Raw genomic sequence first — 21,581 nt, forward strand, 5'->3', positions numbered from 1 at the left:
ACAATTTTTTAAATAACTTGGTTACATAAAAGGAACAAAGAGTGGAACGAGTTCTTATTTTGGAGGAACTGGATCTGGAACAAGTTCCTTCTTAATATAAAGAACTAGGATCTGGAACGAGTTCATATTTTAGAAAATGAACGGGGAACGGAACGAGTTCCATTTAAAAAGGAACTTTCCCAACACTGCTTAATATTATATTATTATCTTCGATAAAAATTGAATTTCCCATAAAAGTCTAATAAAAAAAATAGCAGAATAATATTAAACATTATGTTACCGCATTTATATTAAAGGGGCTGATAGTTTATTTTATATTTTTGAATCAGACAAACCCCAATAACATAGCTAAATCGAATAAATATATTTATATAATTATAGTTACCAATTTTTCTGGAATAATTTTATCATTTTTATACGTTTTTCGATACGTGCGTTTTTTTGGAATAATGGAATTTTTTATAGGATAAATATTTTTATTAATAATTGCTGCAAATTGAATATAATTTTAATAATTATTAATTAAATAATCAATTTCGAAAAAGGTTTTTAATATTAAAATAGTTAAATTAAAGTAAAGCGACTGAATTATTGTTATATATGAATAAGAGAACTTATTATTAATTTTTCTTATATTTTATATTAAAAAACTTTTTCTCTATTCGAAATAGTTAGTTTAATTATTAATCTTAATAGTGTTTACAGATAATTCTTCCATCTTTAGTTGACTTTTTTGATATTTGTCCTTTATTTGTATTATTTAAAACACAATTGGAATGCATGAAACGACGATTCCATATTTCTTCAACTCTGCGTATGACCTTATGTAAGTTTGATTCATTTGTTTGACCAAAAATATTTTTTTCACTTGCCATATCAATAACTAATTAAATAAATCTTAATAATTACACAAGACGATAGTTTATTTTTCACGGGAAAAAACGAAGTGAACTGAAATGTCGATAAAATCAACATTTACATCTAATTGTCAAGGAAACTTAATTGTAAAAATTCATTAAAAAAATGTATAAGCCAATTATAAATAAATTTAGTATAAACAATACTTATTTATTTTAATTGTATTATTGGTCAAAGAATACAATATTTTAAGAATAATACAGAGAATTATCAAAAAAAAAAAAAATATATATATATATATATTTTAAAGATATTTTGAAGAAAAACCTTTTGTATTTGTTTGTTTATTTATTACATTAGTTTACAAATGATAGAGATTTTTTTATGAAAGTTCAAGTGGAATAAATTTGATATCGGTTAACAGAATATTTATGCATATAAAATTTAATCTGTATGAAATAAAATATCAACGTTTGGATTTATTCTCTTGCAACTATTAAAAATTTTGCCCATGTGAAATTGCTATTTCCATTTAGTTATTAACAAAAAACATCATGCCATGCGATTATAATCAACATAAAAATTTATTAAGTTGAATATATAATATAGTTTAACAATTTAATTAATAATTGAATTAATGACATAATAATTCTGATAAAAGAAAATAACAGGAGATTTGAATTAATTTTAACGACTTTAACAAATCGAAAATAACTTTAGGGTTTAACTACCTTATAGGTTTAATTATTATTTGCATTTTTAATGTTATTATTATTATTTTTTTTTTTTTTTTGACAATAACGGCTATCTTTGTAACTTCAATATATATCAAGAAAATGACAAATTATCCAAGAAAATCAAGGAAATTTTAGAGAAATATTAAGATACAGAGCCCAAGGAGATGACCGTTTAAAATCATTTTTGGAAGCTGAAGAAACAATAAAATATACAAGTGAAACACTTCAAAATGAAATAATTGAATCCTGTAATAAAATTATTTTAAATAAAATCGTAACAAACATAAATGCCCAAAGATGTTTCAAAATACTTGCTGATGAAACGGCCGACATTGGTGGAAGCGAACAAGTAACTTTGTGTGTTCGATATTTAGATGTTGAAAATATGATTATCAAGGAAGAATTTTTCAGTTTGTGCCTACAACAGATACTACTGGAAAAGGTTTATATATTATTATTCAAAGTTTACATTCATTTGGTGTAGAAACAAAATACCTTAGAGGACAGTGTTACGATGGATGTGCTTCTATGTCTGGTCAATTTAACGGAGCTCAATCTCTTATTCACCAAAGTTATCCGCTTGCGACGTTTGTTCATTGTGCTGTTCATGTTTTAAACCTTGCTATTTCTTATTCATCTTCTATACAAGAAACACGAAATTGATTAGGAACAACATCTAAAGTTAGAGATTTTTTCATATACCCAAAGCGAAAAGATGTGTTGAAAAGTCAAATCGAAGAAAGTCAAAAATGTATAACTAAAAAATCATTAAAACAATTATGCGCGACAAAATAAGTTGAACGTTTTTATGCTGTCAATGATTTTCTTGAGCTTTTTGTGTACCTAATTGAATCGTTATTTATAATTTCGAAGTGGAATGACACTGAAACATCATCAAAAGCAAGTAATTTACGAACATCAATACTGAAAGGAGATTTTATTATTTGTTTACTTATTATAAATAAAGTATTTAGTTATGAGTTACTTTGTTTAAAACAACTTCAAAGAAATTAGCAGGTACACAGCATTGTTATTATCAATGGTAGTAAGGCACATTGTTGTGAGTTTATAAATACACTAACTGACAATACAGAAAGTATATCTATGATAGTCATAATTGATAATAAACAATCCGTGACTGCGACATTGATATCATATAAACCATTTAGCTACCTGTATTTGTAATCATATCATCATGTGTATTATACATGTATATTAACTCAAAAATTTGAAACTTTAAATGTTTATATCTAATAAACTAATAAAGTTATATTAAAAATTCAAATGCCATTTACTATTTAATTAAAAATCCAAACATTTTATTATATTCAAAATATGTGTTCCCATTTAAAAGACAAAAAGACAAAGTTGACACCCTTACAAGGCATAAGGGATGAACATAAAAAGTTTTAAATAGTTAATAATTTAAGAATAATGTGTAACTAAAGAAAACCAAAAATAATGTTTAAATTATATTTATTCTACAAGTAAATGAGTGGGTTATGATAAAAAAATCAGTCTGTTTACTGTAATATAGTTTATCATTTGTAAAGCTGGAAGTAAAACATTTTTGTAATGTTTTGTTTAATTGTAATTTCCTGATCTATTATTACTAGACCAGGAATTAAATATTTATAAAAATTTTTGAAAACGATAATATTATTAATTTTGCAAAAAGGAGAAAAACAAAATATTTTAGTATATAAGACGAAATGGAATGAATCATAGTGGAGAGAGGACCTCAGGAGCACCGAAGGTAATCTCTTTTCTCGCGGTACGTTTATGACATTAAGTTTTCATTTTGTGTATTGTTTTATTGTGTTTTTAGTGTATATTTATTTTGTATGTTTTGCATTGTTTAATTATATCTATAATAAATACATTTGAGTTATTATTAAACTTTTATTACTTTAAGTTAAGACATTAGGGTTGTTTCTTTTAAGATACAGCAGTACCAAAATTTAACATTTCTATAATTTTCGTTTGTGAGGTTCATTAAAAGTTGGACACCACCCGAGAAATCATTCAAAATACGCCACTGATGATAACAAATTAAACTTTTTATTTTAAACTTTCAAAAAGTCTACTATAAAGGACAAAAAAATTAATTAAAAATGATGTTTAGCATTGATTATTTTTATTATATTAAAAATCAAAATCAGTAATAATTTATATATTTATGTATAAATATTTTACTTGATTTAAACTGATTAAGTACAATATCCTTTGTTTGTATAGATTTTAATTATATCGTTGACAAAATAACGAATCGTACTCATTTTAAACACTTATATCATTCAATAGTGTTATTTATGAAAATCAATACCCAAAAAGAATAAATTTACTTTGATAATATCTTTGTTTACGCTTGTATATATTAAAAATAAAATTATACATAATTATCTGTCCTCGAGAGGATGTCATCTTTATTTTATTGTTTATAGTCTCTTAGCATCGCTGCGTTCTGTTATTCGATTAATATATACATTATTACTAGGGCTCAAATGTTGTTGCATTTGCAATTTTTTTTTTTATTGCTAGGATTTGTTGATAAGTAGGTTTTAAATTCACCTCATGCGAGTACGAATTTATATCTAAAAGTTTTTAGTGCAACTTTTTGCAATTTTTGCCATTTTTTCAATTTTATTGCAATTTTTTCTATTTAATTGCAATTTTGTTGATTTTTCTCATATATTGTACATTTTATATACTTATAAATTGTGTTAAATATAATTTAATTTTTTTTTAAAGGTAAGAGGTATGTTAAAATATTCAAGTGCGTGTATTGATTGTTATTTCGGGATTTCCGTTGACCACCGTGGCCGACCGGAAATGCGATAAGACAATATTGGGGTAAATATGACGAACGACGGTACATCGAGATTTGTAGATTGTACTACTGTAGTTTTAAGTTTATTATAGAATTTTAGTTAAGTCTTCACTTCTCAGTGCTCAGTCGTTAAGTGTCGTCTCGTGTTTCTTCGATGTTTACGTTTGAGTCTTATTATTTCGTATTAAAGTCAAAAATGGCGATAAATAAGCAATCAGTGTCTAGTGTACTATTGAAATACGTCAATGAGTTCGGGAAAAATGTATTTTCGAGTGATGGGTCAGCTCTTTTTTGTAAGTTATGTGAAATTCGAGTATCTGCAGATCGAATATACATAGTCACACAACATTTAAAAACTGATTAACACAGCTGCGCCATAAATCGCCATCAAAACGCTACAACCTCTGTAGTACAGCAACAACTTACATTATCTTCAAAAAAATCTACACTTTCCAAAGATCTTTGTCAAACATTATTATCTGCAAATATTCCTCTAAACAAAATTAACAACAAGGATTTCCGCTTGTTTTTGGAAAAATATACATAAAAATAATTTCCTGACGAAAGCACTTAACGAAAAAGTTACGTAAATGATATTTACGTAGAAACTATGAACAAAAATAGATCTAATATTGCCGGACACAAAATTTGGGTTTTGGTGGATGAAACTACCGATGTTCAAGGTAGATATATTGCTAATATTATTATTGGAACATTAGAAGTAGGCAAACCGGGGCAAGTTTACCTATTAAATTCGGAGGTGCTCGACAAAACAAATCATTCGACCATCACTAAAGTCTTTGACCGATCGATGTTTCTTCTTTGGCCTGATGGTATACGCCATGATGACGTATTGCTCTTCGTCAGTGATGCAGCGCCGTACATGATCTAGGCAGGAAAATCAATTGGAGTGCTCTATTCTAAGATGGTGCATATAACGTGCGTAGCAAATGGTGTACCAGAGGCGGACTTAGGTATGTGGTGGCCCCTGGGCAGAATGCATTGTGGGGGTCCCTTATACATAAACAAGGAAATATATTTTTTTACTTATTAAATAACAATTATTATTATATTTGTGATACCAATGTATACGAAATTTGTGGGGGCCCCTGGGCTGCAGCCCACTTAGCCCTCCCCTAAATCCAGCCCTGTGGTGTACATAGAGTTGCTGAGGAAATAAGAGAACGATTTTCAAATGTTGACAAATTGATTGCCAAGGTAAAATAAATATTTTTAAAGTGTCCAGCTCGTGTATTATTTTTCAAAAATAAAGCTCCGACAATACCATTAAATCCCCAGCCTATTATAACTCGTTGGGGTACATGGGTAAAATCAGTCTCATATTACTGTGAATATTTTGAAGAAATAAAAAATATCATATTACAGCTTAATCCAGATGACGTAATTTCAATAAAAGAAACTCAAAAAATATTAGATGATCCATCGTTGGAAACAGATTTAGTTTTTATTCGCGCAAACTATTGATATTTACCTGACACCATAGATAAATTAGAAACTCAAGGACTTCCTTTGGCGACAAGCATTAAAATTGTTAAAAAAGTTTGTGACAAATTAAGTTCAGTGTCAGGAATAATAGGCAAGTTAATTAATGAGAAATTTAAAAATGTTCTTGTCAAAAATAAGAGATTATAAGTTTTACAAGAAGTATCAAACATATTATCTGGCAAAAAAATTGCCAGAAGATTTATCCATTTAAGATACTATATATTTTAAATATGCCCCCATAATCTCTGTCGACGTGAAGCGTACTTTTTATATATATAAGAACTAATTGTCTTCAAATAGGAGATCTTTCAAATTTGAGAACCTGAAGAAATCCTTTATCGTACAGTGCAATCATTTTTAAGGTACCCAAATTTTTATTAAATAATAAAATTAATTGTTTTTCAATTTTATAAAATTTCTTGCAGATTCCTAAAATACCGAACGAAACCTGTTTGATTCATTGTTTGTTACATTTTATTTTTAACTGTATCTATTGTTATTTAAATAAATAAGGCTATTTCATACTACAAAATTTGTAATTCTTAAAAGTAAAATGTTAAAGCTAAAAACTATTAATCAAAAAAAATTTTAAGCGCAATTTTTAAGTGCTATTTTGGGTATTTTTTTTCTGCAATAATGCAATCAATTTTCTACGTTTTTTAGTGCAATAACTGCCGATCCCTAATTATTAATAATATATTCAATGTTATTCGGTTTAACATTCATTTTTAAAATTATTAATTAGCTTGTGTAATTTATTGTTTATTGTTTGTATTAATATATACTGTTTAATAAACAGTAAGACTATAAGATAATAAATTCCGAATATACTACATATATAAAATGATTAATTAATATTTTGCCACCAGATTTGAAATGTGTGGTACAAAGTAAAAATACTTAATAAAGTAACATTAATTTAAGTAATTTTTTTTTATTTAATAAAAATCGGTATCTACATCATACAATTTTTTTTTATAAGTGAATTAAAGTAAACTATTGGAATTTTATAACAAACATAACAAAAATCAAGCATGAAAGTAGAAAACTTTGAGTGTCATAACTTATAAATTATACTTTGTCGACAAAATTTATTCATATATTTTTAATCAGAATGGAAAACTAAATTGATTAAAAAATACCTTCTCAACTTCGTATCGAAACTAAAAATATGTTTGAAAAATCTCAATGGGGTAGTAAAATTCATTTATGTTTAAATATTTTGTTTTACTAAAAAAAAAATGAATTGTTTAAAACGTTCTAAAGTATAATATTTTTCAGGCTATTAAATATTATGATACTAATTTTTAGTTTTAAATAGCCTAATTAATATTATATTGCTTATTGCGTGATTAATAATATTATAAAAATAATTGTGATTAAATGAGTAAATATGATTCAGTATATCTAATAATTCAATAGAAATATTATCTAATTTTTTTTGAGATGATGATTCATTATAATGTTAGTTTAAATATATTTTCAGAAAATTTTACGTTATAAAATTGAACTATTTATAACTCTAGACACATAAAATATTTTGTACAGTAGATAATTTAAAAAAAAATGATCAAATAAAATTATAGTTTTCATTTTCAAAACAGAAGTAAATAATTTATAACAAAAAAGTCTTAGATATTAAAATGACTGAATTCCATAATATCAAAAATTGTTCCTAACAATACTGTTTATTTTATAATTAATTGAAGCTTGAATATTAATTGAAAAAATATTGCTTGAAAAGTATTGACCTTCAAATAACAGAAATCAATTTCAAATGTTTGTCAAAAATAAACTTTCATACATATTATTAAAAATTACTTCTAAGATTTTACTTTAATCAATTTGTATATTTCAATACTAAAACAAATTTAATAATAATTAACACCATACAATTTTTTTTTTTGTTGTCAGATGGTATAAAATATGTGCACATTATATAAAACATTAGTTATCCCTCTTTGATATAATTTAAAACAAAAAACAAAATTTATTTTATTTTAATTTTATATTTTGTGTTTATCGTTAATAGTAAAGTGTCGTGATATATTCATGGCAGGTATGACAAAAAACAATAAAGGTCAACCCTGTCTCCACAATATTAAAGATCTAATAAGATTTAAAAATAATCTAAAAAGATTTAATATAAAGTTCCACCATATTGGTCATTCATTTAATTTTCAATAATACTTCATCAAATGACTTACCCACGTCAGTATAACGGAGTCATAAATAGGAATTTTAGCTGTATTCTAAAATATGTATACTGATTTATTTATTTCATACACATCTTGCATAAGAGTCATAGATATATCAATTAATTCAACTTCATTAAAAATGTTTGTATTAATCATTCATTCAGCCTTCCTTTCACATAAAAACTATTATAATACACAAATAAACCCTTTATTATTTTATGTAAAAAATGGGAATATAAACATGCTATTTCTGTTTTAGTGAAAAATGTATTATAAATAAATAATTTTAAAAATTAATGATTTTTAAACACATCAATTGTAACGAATTTTAAATTATTTTGAAAATCCAAAGATTTATTTACAATATAACTTAACATGTTTATAATACCTTAAAATTATTGAATATGCATAATTATTGTTACCAACATTCATAGAAAACAAAATCATCAAATTTTAGAAACGAACTGAATCAGCAAAAAATGCTAATAGTATGAAAAGAGATTCAATATTATATGAAGGTGACAAAAGTAATGAAATGGGAATCAACAATTTGACCACGTATGTTCCCGTTGAGGGGACACTAAGCGTTAGTTTTTATATTCTCACAAGAGTGCCCATAGAATATAAAAATTAATCACAATTAAAATTGTGTTTGTTACAACTCTAATATTTTCGTATGCGTGTTACGACTGTTACACTTTTAAAATACAATTGATTATTTCTGCGTCAATAGCTTGTAATTTATATTTTATTTTCCATAATTTCATTATCAATTTTTTATTTGTGGCTAGAGTTAATGTCAGAGATCTAGTTCTATAATGGGCAGGCTAGCTAGTATTTGGACTGAACCGTCCTTTAATTGGTAAAGAGAAAAAGTAGTTGTACTGGTGATTGACGAGTAGTCTCCCCTCAGTCTCCTACTTATGATCAGGATCTTAATATCTTAAGATCCAGGCCAGGTAGCAATTAATTTCTGACGGCCTCATTTAATAGCTCCCTAATTTAAGAGATTTTGCTAATCAGTGATAATCTAATAGCAAGACTTGAGAAGAGTGAAGAAACTTTTTTTGACGTTAAATATAATTATCATATTGTGTGTGTTTGTGTATTAGTGTTAAGGGACAGGCCAACCTGATGTATGACACATGTATAGCCTATTTAATTTATTTTTTAATTACACCATTTTAAGTACACCATAATACTGATAGTTGAAAACATTTTATTTTATTAATACGTTTATGTTTATACAATATATAATAATAATTATTAATCATTATGATTTATAGTTGTTGTTTATACATTTCGTATACATGTGTGACATATTTTCTTATAATTCAAAATAGAACTTTTTACTATTTTATAGAACTATAACTTTTTGAAAAATGTTTAGATAAACACGAATTTTTGTTTGTAAATACTTTATATGTTTCCCTTTTCATCCGCATACTTTTTTAAATCAGGTAATTTCCCCTTATACAAAGATTTTCAAAACTTAAAACATATGTATAAAAAGTAAAACTTTTTAACTTTTGTAAATGCTCCAGAAATACTGTGTTCTTTAAACACATATTAAATGAAAGCTTATGTTACTTACTATAAATTAAGTGCGAATAATTTTGTGCTTTATTTATAATTAATTAAATAATATACAGAATGATTTCTCCCTTCATGGATAAAAATTAAACTTTCATTTTCTTTATTGGGAGGAACACTTATTTTTAGTTTGTTGATAGAAAAAAAAATGTTCAACGATTTTGTTCTAATATTTTTTATCTGATGAATGGTTTGTTTTTTAAAACTGTTAAAAGATTTGGATTTCAAATACAAATTCCTCATTCATTTGATTTTCACAATACTAGAGGCAACAATAATTTTTTTCAATAGGCCATAAATTATTTTTGTGGTAGTTAACAAGAAAATTTTTTACACCGGCTGTTCAACAATGTACGATGGTAAAGTCTTGTGCTAAATGTAATATTATACGTCTATTAATAGACATGAATTATTATGATTATTAATATCCGTGTCAATTTTACATGGCAACCCTTATTAATATAAAGTTTAACAAAACGAAATCGTTATCGGAGCCTTCACGTTGTTATAATATTATTGTACTAATAAAATACAGTGGTGGTTCAATAATTTTACCATGGGAGGAGATGAAAAACCTTGATAAAAATCATCATGAGAGTTGTCCCCTACATAAAAGCTTTTTTTAGTTTTATTACTCTATTGTGGCGACTTTTCTTCCCACGCAGCCTACGAAACTCCCACTCACTAACGTCAAATAGCACCCCTCGGAGTAAATTATACGCAAAATTTTATTGAAAATTATTTTAATTGGATTAATTGAAAATAATAATAGAAATATTGATCTGAAAAATTCTCCATTAGATAACTTTAGTATAGGTTATATATTTGTTGTAAAATTTAACCTTTGAAGCAACTCAATAAGATTATTTTTACTTCACCTTAAAAAATATTTTTTTTAAACGATTTAAACAATTTTATTAGATAAAAACTCTATATCCTCCACTTAGTTGCATTAGTGAATTTAATTGAAACATTTTCTCAAGTAATAATCAATAATTTATATAGAACCAGAAGAAGAAGACATATTATAAACATTATAAAATTCCATTTAAATATTCTATTTACGCAGTTACAATAGCATTGGGGTACTACTGTTAATTTTAAACTTAAAAGAATTAGACAATCTCAACAAACAAACAAAATAATAAATGAATGGGCTTGTTATACATTGTCCTTTGGATGTAAATTCGTATGTAAAATGTACTACTTATACATAAATAATTAAATTTAAGAGTTTTAAATTTTTATAGGTGGATGTTAACTTTAAACAATTAATCAAATGTAATAGTATGATTGTCGATTCATTTAATGATTTTTGCCTAGATATTATGAATATTATAGAAAAACATAATAAAGACCGAGATAGCAAAATACTTGTAGAACAGCTTTTTCAAAGGTCGGACATTTGTCAAAGTAATAATACTTCATTATAAATATAAATAAATATATTTTAATAGTTTAAAAAAAGGATATTTTAGTATTAAATTAATTATTTTCTTGGTCAGGCCGAAAAAACATAGCATTCTTATATCTATTAAGTTCGCTTTTCGTGTCAACGTCGCGATAAGTGACGAAAGATAAAAATGGAAAAAAAATATCATTAAATATTTTATAAAGAACTCTCAAAATTCATTAATTAGTTTCCATGAGACAGACAGTTGACCAAACTAAAGCTTACATCTTATTACTACAAAGTAGAAATCAACTGATACAACTATTCATTTTAATTATTGACACGATTTTAATCACGTGATATATTATTATATTTTGATACCATCAAGTATAAATTTTTTTCAATAATAAGAGCAGTGGATGTCTGCTTCAAGATATTCTATGCGTTTAATTTAGAACATCCACTTCCATCATGTGTCGTTTGGACATTTATTCAATAATATTACTACAAATAATTAAAGAACGATTACTCCCATCAAACGGTTAAAAAAGTGTTACATGATTCAAACAAAAAACAGTAAAATAATATTATTACATTAAAAAAATTCTTTAATTTTTTTAACGTTATATTTTTTTTCTTTCTCTTCTTATTAATTATTTGTCTTGTACTTCACTAATTTTTATTTGATCATTTAAAATTAATTTTTCAACTAATGTATGAACAGATTTTAAGCTATCTTACTAAAATTCATGAAATTAAAAATGGGTAAATACTCCGTTTCAGTTTATATTCTTTATGTCTATTAAAATACAAATGTTTACAGGCTTTATTTATAATTTATTATTAAAAATTAAAAATTGTTCATTAAATTATTAATAATATTATAAATACTACAAGATGTATATTAAATATCATATTTATTTAAGTAAATTACAACCATAATTATGATTAAATTTATAATTTAATATGGGATTTTATTTGTTCACTAGTATGTTAATTTAATAAAAATTTATTATCATATCGAAAAAAATTTACTTAATTATTTAAAAATCATTTCATTACTATGGACAATTATTTATGAAAGTGATATAGGTCATAATTCCTCATAAGAACGATGGATTTATTAATATGACAAAGTTATAATTATTGTATTGATAGATAATTTTATTATTTTAATAATAGCATAATGTTTGTAATGATGAACAAATCCCTACAATTTTTCTGTATCGAAGTAATAAATGTATCATAAATTCAATAGTAATGATATAATTATCAAATTGAACGATGAATTTATTATATAAATCGAGGTTTTTCTCTGGGTGTAGTGCCTGCGGTCTAAATGCCTCGTACGAAATATAAAGGATAAAGGATTTTACCATTTATAAATTAAGAGATAAATAGTGCACAAAAAGCCAAAAAAAATATTTCTAAAATTATTACTTTAAGAGAAATTTAGTTGTCAATGATAAATCAATCAATAAAGCTAATTAAACAACATTTTAAAAATATTTTTAGTAATATTGCACACAATTTTTATCCAACAGTTTTATTCATTTATTAAGTTCACAACTTAGTAAAAAATGATTAATATTTTAAAATTTTGTTAGAGTACATAACCGATTCAGTTAATATAGATTACAACATATATTTAGTCTCAAATAAAATGTAAAAAGAAAATTTTAAACTTCCATCAAACATAACAACAATATCTGCTAAAAATAGAACAAAAAAGAATAACTTTAACTGTAGTATAAGTGGTACTTGAATAATTTGTACTGAAATTTGTCAAAGCCGTCATAATAAACAGCATACATTTTATAAATGCAATTTGTTTACAATACTAATGGACGATAAATATCAAATAAAAAAATAACCTAACAGGACGGTCTATTAACAATAATAATAATTATAAACAATAATAATAATCATTTGAAAGAAAAATTCCAACAACCGTTTTCAACAGGTGGAAAAAATATTTTAAAAACGGCGTCAAATTCATTGTGTTTAATTCGATGGACACAAGTAGTAAGAGCAACAAATTCAAATAAAAGATTAGTTCATAAACAAACTGGCAACATAATGTTCATAAGCGTTAAGAATGTTTTAAAATGTTTTAAAAATGATACTTTTAAGTAACTATACCGAAAGGAACGAAAATTCCATCACTAATGGACATATATTAGTTTACATTCCACCGACATAACAAAGGCGACTTGCTCATAGTTTTCCAAGTTTTTTTAATGATAAAAATAAATATATATGTTTAATAGTAATATTTATTACACTTAATTGGTTATTATATAAAAATTAATAAATTGTGAAAAATTAAAAATAATATTAATAAAATGAAAATATTTATTTTAATATCCCGCTCGCCCCCTCAATTATGTTTTTTTCCTTAAATCATTCCAAAACAAGCTAATGTTTAAACTGCGGAGTTTATATAATATATTATGCTATCATTATAATGTATAATTCATGTGTCGACAAAAAGTTCAACCTGAATATATTTAGAGACGAAATAAAAAGTTTATTGCTAGAAAATTCAGATGACATGTTTAAATTGCTATAAGTATAAACATCAAAACAGTATTAAATGGGTGTCATGCATTACATGTTGTCGACGAGTAATAATTGCTTGTATAGGTGATGAGTATAGGCTAAGAGATTACAAAAAGGTTGATTTCTATTGTATTTTTTATGACCAGACTATTAATTAGGTAAAATTATTTATTATTAAAGTGTTAATTTTAATGAACATCAAAATCTTGATACAGAGTAATACAAACTAAATGAATTTATTGGTAAGTGTATTTTAAGATAAATTATATCTTAAATCTTTGTCCGCAGGTTAAATATCTGCAGACAAAGTGAACTGGAAGTTTAAAATTACCTTATATACGTCTTTTATGAATATTATAAACAATAACGGAAAAAGGTGAATACCTAGCCGAACACTAGAAGAAACTTCAATTATATCTGATACAGTTCCCATAAATAGAATATGTTAAGTTCTATTTGTTAAATAAAAATTTAACCAAGATAATAATGCGCTGGATATACAGACAACCATTAATTTAGTTATCCATATTTATAGTATCAAAAGATTAATAGATTCATATAAGTAGGATCCATTTGCATTCTCTAATATAAACATTACATTGTTGTAATTACAAATTTTGTTAGAAAATTGTTTATTTATTGTACCAATGAAATAAATAAATATGGTTATTAAAAGCGAGTAACAAAGTATTATCACCACTGAAAAATGACAAATATTTTATTGACAAAATTTCTAAAAAAAGTAGTTCGCTTCCAGTACAACTACAAAAAAAAAGTAGCGCACTGCCTTAACGTTCCTATAGCTATTTCCAAGGCTGTATAATATACATATAATTTATGTTAATATCATATCCTATTTTAAGTCACGCAATTGGTTTTTTTTGAAAACTTAGGTTGTTTTGAAATTAAAATTGACAAAAATATGAAGTAAGAAAACGAAAAATTTTACGAAAATTATGATATGTTACCATTAGTTAAACAGAAAAAATAATAGCTATTTGCATTGTACAAACGTTTGCGATATTTTTAAAACTAACATATTTTTATTAATTCCATTTATTTTATTTTAATGAAACTGTAATTTTTATATTTAAATATAGTTTTATTTTTATTGCTTTAAGGTATTTAGAAGAGCTCTTAATTTTTAGCACAATAAATATTATAAGTTTTATAAATATGTATTTGTTTCTACTACAGGCTTAAATATTATGATAGAAACCTAGAGAATCTATAATTATAGTAATACAGAAAATTAATTTAATAAATTACATTTTAAACTTTATTTGTTTGTTTGAAATAGATAATTATGATCTTTAACAATTAAACACATATTCATTGTCATTTTCATAATTATCATTTTCACAGGGTTGGTCAAGGATATGGAATAATTCTACTTTTATTTTATATGGAAAAAACTGTAAAAAAAAAACAAATAAAAATTTAAAAATTTAAAAATAACTTAATTTAACAATTGGTACCTAATAAAATGAGACCAAAGCATAGTTTAATTCCCACAGTAATTTAAATAATTAACATTAACACATTTCGATACGAATTAAATATTCTTTAAAGATAGTTTTAGTAATTCTTATTAGAAAAGTTATGGCTAATTTTTAAGTTGAATAGATGAAACAGACCAAATATTATTGTACTAAAGATAGTACTGAATCTAGTTATTACAGAAACTAGATTAAAAAAATTACTTTTGGATTATCTTTGAAATAATTTAATAATTCTACAGCACAGAGTTTGCATTTATCCAGGATAGCATTTATCCTCATCTAGCTAAAATCATAAATAATTTAAAAAGTTTACACAATTAAAGTCCAGTAAATACAAGTTTCTGAAATATTTCCAGCAAATATATTTTAATGATCATTAAACAAATAACAAAAATAAATATTAAAATACAGTACAGTAGGTAAAGTGGTGTTGAGGTATATTTTAAATTAGTATTGGTGGATAACTAACAGTGATTAAAATCACTGTTGTAAGACGTTACGATACGTATTTTAAACATATAAAAAAAGAAAAATGTAATATATGTACCAAAAATGAAAATGGTTTTTGACTATAGTTAAATTACTCATATAGGACAAGTCATTGAAACCTTTTTTTCTTTAATAATATATTACATTATAAAAGCTTTGTAATAATTTAAAATGTATTCATTTTGTTACTATATAAATAATGACATAATTGGCCAATTTTCCAAAATTGTATGATTTTTGGCTTTAATTCAAGATTAACTCCTAGAAATCAAGATGTCGCATAGTTTTTCTTTTTTCATTTTAAAGTAAATTGTATTTGTCTTAAATATTACCACCAAAAACTTTATTTTTATCAAAGCATTATTCAAATAGTTTGTCCGATCAATTATATCCACCTAGAGCTACATTATTATCGACTTTACAGACTGATGAATCATAGAAAACAAATCGTCAGAAAATCTTTCATTTTTAATTATCTTGTACTTAAAAAAACTTTAAATTCGATTTATCTTTAAATGGTGTAAATTTTCTATTACTATACAAAAAACATTTCAAAATCGGCCATTTTTACCAAAAATTATATAATTTTTTAGTTTTAATTCTCATTAACTCCTAGAATTCAAAATTATGCATAGTATTTTTTTTCATCTAAAAGAACTTAATATTATACAGAGTGATCCATTAAGAATAAGACACTCATTTTCTCGATAACTATTGATAATTTTTAATTTTTGGTAAGGAAAATATTGTTTGATTACAAAAACTACAGTAATTTGTAGTAAAAACATGATTTTTTTCATCACTTGAGGGTTAAAAAAGCATTAATTTGAATTTTCTTAAATGGGAACCCCTATTTTGAATTTGTTATTATGATTAAAATAAAAATACAAACATTTTGCTCTTATAATTTTTTTTTCTGATCAATCGTTTGTCTGTTACAGCTTGTTAAAGTTAAATGATTTTGGACTAAATTTCTATTATTATTTTACTGTTTTTAATACAGAAGTCACTAATTTTCTATGATGTAACATAAAATAATTTTTATTGATACATGTAAGATAGCAATAATAATTTACGACACACTAATTGAGTGATAATAATAATAGATTCAAATCGGGTCTTAACTGTGTTATTAATAGCAAAGTCCATTGGTTTGTAAGGCGCACTGTAATACTGATAGGTTAATTGTCTAACCTTTCTTCGCCGTAGTGAAGTGACTCGATACAATTTTATATTATGATGTTATCGTGATATGACCAACAAAAATTATTTTTACTACTATTGATTGATATTACGCTAAGTTTTAACAAAACCTTTTAAACTACATTGAATTTAATGCTAATTTTACATCGATCCAATGGATTAAAATTTTTTCAATATACTTTTGAATGAGAGTGATAAGTAATAATTGCCTTATCTAATTTCTTAACATGGTATTAATGTCAAGCTTGTAATGTATACACATTATCATCATATGTATACACAGTAATCATGAAAAGATAGCGTTTCTTCTATCCTTTTCTCAATACGTATTTCAATGTTTAATACCGTAAAATAATACATGAAAATTCAAATTTTCACAAACTTCAAAACGCTACAGAATATTTACTTCTCAATATTAATAAGATATTTTTTTACTAAAATTTTTCTTAAATTCTACTCCAGTTAAAAATATTAACTGGATCAAAAGTTATTTAAGTTGTCAGTGAGTGGTGGTGGGCCACTCTGTATATCATTAATGTCATATGTTATTAATAGAACATGACACTAAAATATATTTTATTTATAACAAAGTAAGTAGATATTATATATTATAATCAATTTTAGTTGCGACTCAAAATCCTCAAAAAAAGTTTATGATCTTTTTTTGCTCGTAATGCATAGAAAAGGACACATAAGTCAATTGATAAGGAATTATAAAGTTTTTTATTTTTTTATTGTCCAACTATGACATGAACTGAGACCTTCATATTATAAATTCAGATCTTAGTATAAGGAACAAGTTATTTATGGATTTTATAAACTACATTTAGTATTCACAATTTTTTTTTCATTATTTGCACTTGAGTCATGTTGACAATGAAATATTATTGAAATTTCACCATTTAATATTTTAAAACATTATTTTGGTCATAATGAGTTTCATTTTTAATAGGTTGTTATGCGAATATAAAAAAATATTATTGCTGATAAACGGAGTGTTTAATAGATGTTCAATGTATACAATATTGTAATATTTATATAGAGTAGTCAATTAAGAATAAGACATTTATTTTCTTAGAAACTATAGGGAATTCAAAATTTTTGTGAAAAGAATAATTATTCTTATACTTTATAAAAAGTGCTTTTAATATATTTATATTATAAATATTTTATATATTTAATAATATTTCTAATTTAGTTTTGAACATTATGTATCTATTCCTAGATATATTAAATTACGGCTAATGTTTTACTAGTTCCCCTAGTTATAGCAATGCATTGCAAAAAAAAAAAAAAAAGTTACAACGAAATATTATTAATTGTTACAGGTTTTATTATAATATGAGTTCTACTTTGGGAAATTGCTGATCAATTTTAAAGATGAAGGACATTATGTAATTTAATAGTTTTCAAGTTCTACATTGCAAGCCCAACCTTAACATAAATTAATTGGTGTAAAATAATTCAACACGGTGTTTTGTCAAAATCTTTATGTAGTGAATTCAAATTCAACATCTCTTTCTATTCAAATAATTTTTAAAATTACCTCCAGAATAACAGAAAAAACTAATTTTTGTATTTTAAATTATTATAGTTTTAAGATTGTTAGTATAAAATTCAATTTTAAAAAAATATATTCAGAATAAAAGCATTGTACTTTGTAGGTTGGGTTGGGTTGAAATGAAATGGTGAAAACTAACATCAAAGTTAATAAAAAAATGTCGAACTCTATTTTGTCATCACGGTGAAAATGGCTACCGTATGCTATTTATGTGTTAAAATTTTCGATTTTATATTTTACATTTTTAACTTAATATTTATACAACTTTTTGAAAAATATAAAGATCAATACAATATTTTTATGATAAGTATTATTTATATACCACTTTCATTCGACATACTTTTTTTTTAAATCAGACCATTTCCCTTTTATACAAGGCGAGATCAAATCTTTTTCAGCTTATTTTTAATTAAAATATATTTATTGATTATTCATATGTAATCTAATAATCAAACATAATTATTTGTTATATTAATTAGAAGTATTTTCTTATTATTTATGTCATATGCAAAACCCTAATTGCAGATTTATCTTTTTTTGTTTTAAAACACTGTGTGATTAATTTGTACTTAGTCAGTCAAGTGCGTGTATCTTACTAAAAATTGACTCCCCTGTATTAAATTATTAAAATTGAACTTATTTGTTACAACCAGTACTTCAATTATATTTTACTATTATTTTGTAAAAAACCTTTTTTCTGTTTGCTCTACTCAGAAATTTTTTCACTTTGGCATTGCAAAACTCTAGTATGAGAATTATATTTTATTCTATGACAGAATATGCGTAATACATGAATTCATGCAAAATTTGTGTAATGCCATAGAAATTAAAATAAATAAGATAATTCTCTTACAGACATTTCAATAGTCTCCAATAAAAAAATCATGTTTAGCAAAAAAAATTACTTATTTCCTCATAAAATAAAATACATCGCAATCAATACCGCGCCGACACAACAGTGGGTCATGCAGGATACACGCTCCAACCTTGCAAATAACTTTTATTTCTCCCTCCAATCAAAAAAAAATTGTATCTTTATAATTTAATACATATATATACTTACATATTAACATTATCACAATAAGTCTAGTGGTAAAGTTAGCCTCTACGACAGTATGAGTCTAATTATGGCTGAGGGAAACAGAATAGATTCCATTACTAAAAAAACTAATGATATGTCTTATAAAATTGTCTATATATTCTATTATAGAAAAATATATGTACAAATTTAGTGAAATTGAAAATAATACATACCATATAGAATTTTTATTGACTATTCTTGAAAGTTTATAGCGTTTTGCCTATCTCACAATAATTTTTTTTTTAATTTTATGAAATTACATAATATAAAGCAATTAATTTATTATCTCACTAAAACCCTTTACTATTTAGCACAGGGCCCTTAAAACTTAGCACCAGTACACTGGCTTGGTATTATTAAAAGGTTAAAATATTGTCATGTGTGATATCCCTTATGCCTTTCTTTTAAGACGGTCCTGCCGGCACTGATTGCAATTTGAAAATACAGTAGAACCTGGATAAATTGAAGCTCGAGGGAAATTATTTTTTTCAACTTATTGTGAATTTCAAATTACTAAAGTTTTGGAATAAAAAAAAAAAAAAAAATTGACTTAACATTTTTTATGAATTTATTTTTGCATTCACACAACATTTATCCATAAACAAATAACTAATTAATCTGAATCGGCAATACCAAAGTTGATGAAGTTGATGAATTTTTGTATTCAGTTCTATAATTAACACAATAGCTTTTAAATATAAACTAATATCTTTGATTAGTTTAACTCACCACAGTGAATTATTTTAGACATAAATTAAATAACTGTAGAATTCAATAATAGTTTATTAAAAACTTCAAATAATTTTTTTATATTATCTATACTTTTTTTTTTGAGTAATTGTTTTGAGGGAACAGAAATAATTATGCCTCGTCAAGGTTCTACCATTGTAATAAATAAACAATTCTCAGTTGTAAGTAAAATTTAATAAAAATATTTGTTGACTGATAGCTCAAATTTTTTAACAAGCCATTGAAGTAATTGTGTAAAAATAATATGTATAAAAATAATAATTTTACTATAGTTGTTTTATGTACTTGCACATTGTTTTTAAAACAACAATTACTCCTAAATTTTAAGCTAATTTTTTTCTTACTATTCCTCTTAAATGAATTTAATCGGAAAAGTTTTTTAATAACTACATATATTACTCTAAAACATTATTTTACTTTAAGCTCAACATTTAATAATTATCAATAGATTTTTTTTTTTAAAGCAAAAGTATTACTATAAGAATAATTAACGTACAAGAGATTTAACTACAATACTGTCATTTCAATATAACAATACATTCTAATATTGATCTCAAATGATAGAAGAAATTAAAGCTTACTAATGTTATATGCTTAAAATCATTTATACAAAACCAATAGACATCATATTTGTAACTGAAATTAAATTTAAAACAAATTAAATTAACTTACATAGGATAAAAATGGTAATGCTAAAAAGCAAAATTTATTTTATTAAACTCACTCGAGTTTTTTTAAGAACTGTGCATTTATTTGATATGTGACTATTTTTCATGATCTAGTCATGGTAATAGCAAAATCATGATTAAATAATTTTTGTTTCATATTATACATAGGATACTAATCTTATGATATCAAAGTATCTTACTTACAAGTACATACTTCAAAGTATAGATAACAACTTACAACACCAGGTATCAAAACTAAAATTAAAATAAAAACTACAAATTTTGAATTACATTATTATGTATGAAGAAGTAACTAAAAACGTAATTTACAATAGAAAAAAAAATTGTAAGAAGAATTTATAAATTTATAAAAGATTATAAATTATGGTAACTTCCTTAACAAGTCATAATAATTATAAATTCTATAAATTTTCATATATTTTTACAGAATATTTGTAGCCGCTTTAAGGAATAAAATTAAGTTTATTCCAATCAACGCATGCTTAATAAAATATTAATACACTTATAAAAATAGTTGCATAATAAAACTACCATAATTTTTTTTAAAATGTTTAGTCATTTTTAAAAATGTTACTTGACCACAGGGGGATTTAAAATGACAAATTATTCATAAAAATTAACTTTTTCAA

At 24.4% G+C, this 21,581-nt stretch overlaps 1 protein-coding gene and 1 long non-coding RNA gene across 3 annotated transcripts in view; both read right to left on the minus strand.

Moving 5' to 3' along the window:
• Window positions 1–21,581, minus strand: part of LOC126894490 (uncharacterized) — a 68,145-nt gene that overhangs the window by 39,533 nt on the left and 7,031 nt on the right. The window lies entirely within an intron of this gene.
• Window positions 1,193–2,988, minus strand: LOC126894492 (uncharacterized). Of its 2 annotated transcripts, none has more exons than XR_007701423.1 (3): window positions 2,298–2,988; window positions 2,091–2,235; window positions 1,193–2,025 (listed from the first exon to the last, which is right to left on the minus strand). It is a non-coding gene; the product is annotated as an uncharacterized LOC126894492 (long non-coding RNA). The 2 variants fall into 2 exon arrangements; XR_007701422.1 differs by having other exon boundaries at window positions 1,193–2,028.

The sequence above is a fragment of the Daktulosphaira vitifoliae genome, unplaced genomic scaffold (genome assembly GCF_025091365.1).
Source record: "Daktulosphaira vitifoliae isolate Bord-2020 unplaced genomic scaffold, ASM2509136v1 Scaffold_1, whole genome shotgun sequence".
In the NCBI taxonomy this organism is placed as follows: domain Eukaryota; kingdom Metazoa; phylum Arthropoda; class Insecta; order Hemiptera; family Phylloxeridae; genus Daktulosphaira; species Daktulosphaira vitifoliae.